A 5,917-nucleotide genomic window follows, 5' to 3' on the forward strand; every position below is an offset into this window, starting at 1 on the left:
ATTCCTGCTCTAGCACAGTGCTTGAGTCATAGTAGACATTTAGTAAATATTTGCTAAATAGAGGAGTACCAGTGGACTGTATTTTTTTCCCTAAAAGGTAGCTAAATCTTCTTTTCCTTCTTTGTCTTAAGCAATTTAGTACTTGTCCAAAAGATAGTAGTTTTGACTATTCATCCATGATATATACTTATATACTACAAAGTAGACTTTAACCCCATCCTAGAAAAATGTCATCACATGCTTTTTTTAAAAAATATATATTTTTATTGATTTGAGAGGAAAGGAAAGGGAGTGAGAGATAGAAACATCAATGAGGGGAAAAACGAAATATTAAAAAAAGAGAAACATCAGCGGTGAGAGAGAATCATTGATCGGCTGCCACCTGCACACCCCCTACTAGGGATTGAGCCCGAAACCCAGGCATGTGCCCTTGACTGGAATTGAACCTGGTACCCTTCAGTTCACAGGCCAACACTCTATCCACTGACCCAAACCAGATAGGACCATCACATGCTTTTAAAAAACAAAACAAAATAAATTTGAAATAGGGCAAATAAAAATATTTTATTTATTAATTTTGAGAGAGAAACATCGATTTGTTCTTTCACGTATGCATTCATTGGTTGCTTCTTTTATGTGCCCTGACTGGAGATAGAACCTGCAACCTTGGCATATTGGGAGGACACTCTAATCAACTGAACCACCTACCAGGGCTGACATCACATGCTGTTAATTTCTGACCCAAACTAAACTCCCCTGTCAAAATGAGTACCCTTCCTGATGCCTCTATTTTTTGGTGATAAAAGCCACTATTATCATATATTTATGCTTAAAACTTTAGAGTTGTCTTCAAATTAGGCTTTATATTTGCTTCCCATATCCAGTCACCCAACTTCATTTTATTTTTTTTGTTAATCCTCACCCAAGGATATTTTTCCATTGATTTTTAGGGAGAGTGGAAGAGAGAGGGAAAGACAGAGAGAAACATCTATGTGAGAGAGACACATCGATTGGTTGCCTCCTGCATGTGCCCCAACCAGGGCCTGGCCAGGGAGGAGCCTGCAACCGAGGTATGTGCCCTTGACCGGAATCGAACCTGGGACCCTTCAGTCTGCAGTCCAAAGCTCTAGCTGTTGAGCCAAACTGGCTAGGGCGTATTTTACTTTTTTTTTTTTTTTTAAAGATTTTTTTTATTTATTTCAGAGAGGAAGGGAGAGGGATAGAGAGATAGAAGCATCAGTGATGAGGGAGAATCATTGATCAGCTGCCTCCTGCATGCCCCACACTGGGGATCGAGTCCACAGTCTGGACATGTGCCCTGACGAGGAATTGAACTGTGACCACTTGGTTCATAGGTTGATGCTCAACCACTGAGCCATGCTGGCTGGGCTTATCTTTTTTAAGAATGTGTGACATAATATATGGTATACATAAGGCAGAATGGATGTAAAAAATATGAGCAGAATTTTAAGCTACCAGGTTCTAGCATTATGTTCAGGTGAAAGCTAATCTTTTAATCTTCTGGAAATCTGGGAAATAAAGAGTAGGGCGAATTTTATTCTAAATATTTAAAGTTTTGTGGCTTTTATGTAACAGAACATTGAACATTATAAACAGTGCCTTTGGTAATTTATAGGGCATGTTGAAATGTTTTTCATGTGGTTCTTTTTTTATGACCCTGAATAAAAGCTAAGGTTATATCAAAAATATAACTTCAGTAAGGAAAGTAAAGCTGATGGGTTCCACACATACAACTGTCTCATGACTCAATGTACACCCTGTATTCGGAGCTATACGAGATACTGCCTTCAGGGAGCTCATAGTATAATTGAAGAGGCAAAATACAGAGTCCTAAACTACAAGAAAGACACTACAATAATTGCATTACTGTATTATGTGTCCAATGACACAGGGGAAAGCTGGACCATGAAAAACAGGTAATTGCAACAGAATGAAAAAGACGAGGGACAGCATGCATGAAACTGGATGAAAGTGGCATTGTAAGACTATTTTAGTAGCAGTGTATTAGATGCACTGGATGATAGAAAATAAGTAAAAGGCAATGTAGGTAAGAAACTTTGTCATAATCCAAGAGCATTCCTGGCAGAGGAAACAGCAAACTGGAAGACCCTCCAATGGGAGTGTGCCTAGCTTTTAGGAATAGCAAGGAGGTTATTTTGACTGGAAGTGGGAGGGTGATGCAAGTGAAGTATGAGAGGAGGTAGTTCTCTGGGTTTTATGTAGAGCAAGTATAGGCCAACAAGGGTGAAAGCAGGGAGCACAGTTAAGGAGGCTGTTGTATTAAAACCAACTTGGATATATTATAAGGCAGAAAAAACAGGCCGAGATCTTCATTATAAAATATGGACATTTAAATAACTTTCTTAGCTTGTGGACTTTTCAGGGTCTTCCCCCAATCCTCAAAGTAAATGTGTAATTATATATAGCAAGGTCTCTACCTTTCCTAGTATTTTCTAACGTGAGATGAATGTTCTCTTCTGCTGCCTGCTCTCATCCCCTTCAGAATTTGAGGATTATGCATTCACTTTGGTTGTCAGGAAGTTTTACTATTGTTTGAAAATGTCAAATTTGTTCTGTTGTGACAGGAAACCTTAATATAAACATATTTAGAGTTTTGTAACGGTAGATAAGTCCATAGTGAGTAGTGGTACGGAAGTACATTAAGCTTACATAGTCATTCACATGGCTTGTGCATTCAGTGTTTTCTTATTACATCTGTTTTCTTCCTGGTGATTTCTATCAATTGACCATGTCTCTACTACTTATTGCCAGCTCATGCTTATGCAAAGGGAAATTCCAAAATGTGGAACTAACGGGGAGCCATGAGTTGCATATTAATTTCAAAGTTGTTAAAATATGTCTTAGAATCAAAGAAATAGTACTATCAAATTGAAAGGCACCCATATGGTGCCTTTCTTGTGACACGAATTTGAAGCTGGTTGGAATTGATACTCATCAGGAAAGATGCTAATGGACTGTGGCAGACAAGACTTACAAAGCCTGGGCCTTAGTTTTGGTTTCTAGAGTGAAGTGGTAGCTGATAATGAGGTAGCTGCTTCTGTCTTTGGTTTCATTCTTTTGTAACTTGTAAACCTTTTTGTTTTGTTTTGTTTTGTTTTGTTTTGTTTACAGCTACCTCTGAATGGCCCTAATGATGGTAATAATTCATTCATCGAACAGCCATGCCAGGCACTGTACTAAGAGCTGAGTGTGCTGTGGTGAATTATACAGACAGGGAACGTGTATTGGTGGAACTCATATTCTAGTGGGAGGAGGCAGACAGCAAACAAATCATAAACAGGATAATTTTACAGTAGACAGTAAACAGGGTAGTGCGAATAATGGAGGGGTGCTAATTTAAATAGATATCTGAGGAGACTGACAATTGAGCCAGCCAGATGAAGTTATAAGGGGAGAGGATTTCAAGCAGAAGGAATAAAATAAGAGCAAAAGCCCTAAAGAAGTAATGTTAATAACAACTACACATAAGAATTACCACTATCATTTATTTACTATGTGCCAGGCATTGTGTTAAAAGCTTCTCTTACATTATGTATATTATTTTATTTAACCCTCACAGTATCCCAGTGGCATGGGTACTGTTATTCTCCCCTTTTTTATAGATGGGGAAACTAAGGCTCAGAGATAAGCTGTGTGCTCAAGGAAGGTCATACCAGCTGGTAAATAGTGGGGCCAGGATTTTAACTTAGACCTCCCATCTCCAAAACTGGTACTCTTAACTACTGCCTCTTGTCTTGAACTATGAAGCTTCTCCATTGCACCTATGAAGTAGATGGGAAGGTGAGGGTAATTTAAGTACCGTATTTCCCGGCGTATAAGACGACTGGGCGTATAAGACGACCCCCTAACATTTCCACTCAAAGTACAGAGTTTGTTATATACTCGCCGTATAAGACTACCCCCTCTTCCGCATACCTTCCGCACACCAAATAAAAGGTAAAACAATATCAGATTTGATTTTAACATTTTAATTTATATTCAAATGCTTATGACATGCAGGAAAACTGTCACAAGGCTGTATGTAATCAAACATATACATAAAACAGTGCAAGTTTATTACCGGTAAACATACCGGTAATTCACTAAAGAAAACACACTCTATAGACTGGTACCGTAGATGCTTCTCAGGAACACAGGCAAGCAGCCCACAACCTAGAGGGACTGTCAATGATAGAAGAAAGATAACAAATAGAGGGAGAGAGCAAGTGCCGGGCAAGTCCCTAGCAAGTTTGCTGGCGTGACAGTTTCACCTTAAAAGCCTTCAAACTCCTCTTCATCATCTGATATTAAAAGTTCATCAACGACATCTTGGTGCCATGATAGGGATGATAGGGGTTTGACTGGTCGACATTTTCTATGCTGTACTGTACAATGGGGCAGTATTGTGGTTGGCTGTTGGCTGTATACAAAGCCTGATTTGATTGGTCCCTGCTCCCTGTTTGCCCGCCCTGTCACTATAGCAGTCTGGTCCACCCTTGCATCAGCATCTCCCTGGGACCTCACTAGTGCGCAAGTGCGAGCTCTTCAACATTCTAACAGGCACCATGATAGCGCAAAATCGCGAATCTTCAATGCATATGTAAAGAAATATACGGTAACCCGAATTTACCACACTCGCAAAATCGCACACAGCCAACCATACACCCAGTATGGTATCGCGATTCGTGATTTTGCGCTATCATACTGGGTGTATGGTCGGCTGTGTGCGATTTTGCGAGTGTGGTAAAATCGCATAACAGCAAAATCGCATAACAGCCGAGCATACACCCAGCAGCGCTGCTGATGCCTGAACGGTATGTGGAATGAAGTGGGCGGGCATCGGGAGGCCACTATGGCACGGGGCAAGCACTATGGGCAGTCTATCTGAAGTGTACCTGGCGTATAAGACGACCCCCCATTTGGAGGCATATTTTTCAGGGCCAAAAAATCGTCTTATACGCTGGCAAATACGGTAAGTTTCGTATTTCCTTAAATGGGCTGATACAGTGGAAAGAATACTGAACTAACCTCTTGTTTATTCTCCAGCTCTTATTCTTCCTCCCTTTCAAATTACCCACTTGTCAGCTTCCTCCTTAAATACTGTATGTCTTTCATTTGCACTCTCTGCCTTTCCCTCCCTGGGCCACATTTAATTTAATTCTCTCCCCACCCTACTCCTCCCCCTTTAATAATTTATGTCTTTTTCCTTTTCCACATCTTTGCATACATAGTTCCTTCTTCCTAAAACACCTTCTTCCACTTTTGCTACTTGGTAAGTAATTCAAAATACAGCTTAAGCTTCCTGAAGTATTTATTCCCCCCCCCCTTCTACTTAGTAATATATGCATTCCTCTGTTATTACAATTATCATCTTGTATTGAGATTGAGTTTTTAACATCTGTCTCTTACACTAGATTAAGCTCTTAGAGACCGGACTGCACCAAATTTGTTCATTTTTAAAAATATAGCCATTGCTGAGCATTTGTTAAAACACAGTGTTTGTTAAATGAATGAGTCTAAAGACTTATTAGCAATACCTCTGTGAAATTGGGCATATGATTTAACTTCCCTGAATAGGATTTCTTTATCTGAAAAGTCAGGGTTATAAATAATTCCTGTTCTGCCAATATCACAAGGCTATTGTGAAGATCTGAAAAGATAATACATGTGAAAGTGCTTTGGAATGTCTTAAACTGTTAGACTTTATGGATTAATATGATAACTTAAAAAGTAGCTGATGGTTAGCCTAGAATTCAGTGATGGCAAACCTATGACACGCGTGTTAGAGGTGACACATGAACTCATTTTTTGGTTGATTTTTCTTTGTTAAATGGCATTTAGATATATAAAATATATATCAAAAATATAAGTCTTTGTTTTACTATGGTTGCAAATA

General features: G+C 39.2%; 1 protein-coding gene across 1 annotated transcript in view; it reads left to right on the forward strand.

Moving 5' to 3' along the window:
* The window catches only part of CDC7 (cell division cycle 7), a 31,824-nt gene that overhangs the window by 1,409 nt on the left and 24,498 nt on the right, over positions 1-5,917 (forward strand). The window lies entirely within an intron of this gene.

The sequence above is a fragment of the Myotis davidii genome, unplaced genomic scaffold, assembly GCF_000327345.1.
Source record: "Myotis davidii unplaced genomic scaffold, ASM32734v1 scaffold674, whole genome shotgun sequence".
In the NCBI taxonomy this organism is placed as follows: Eukaryota; Metazoa; Chordata; class Mammalia; order Chiroptera; family Vespertilionidae; genus Myotis; species Myotis davidii.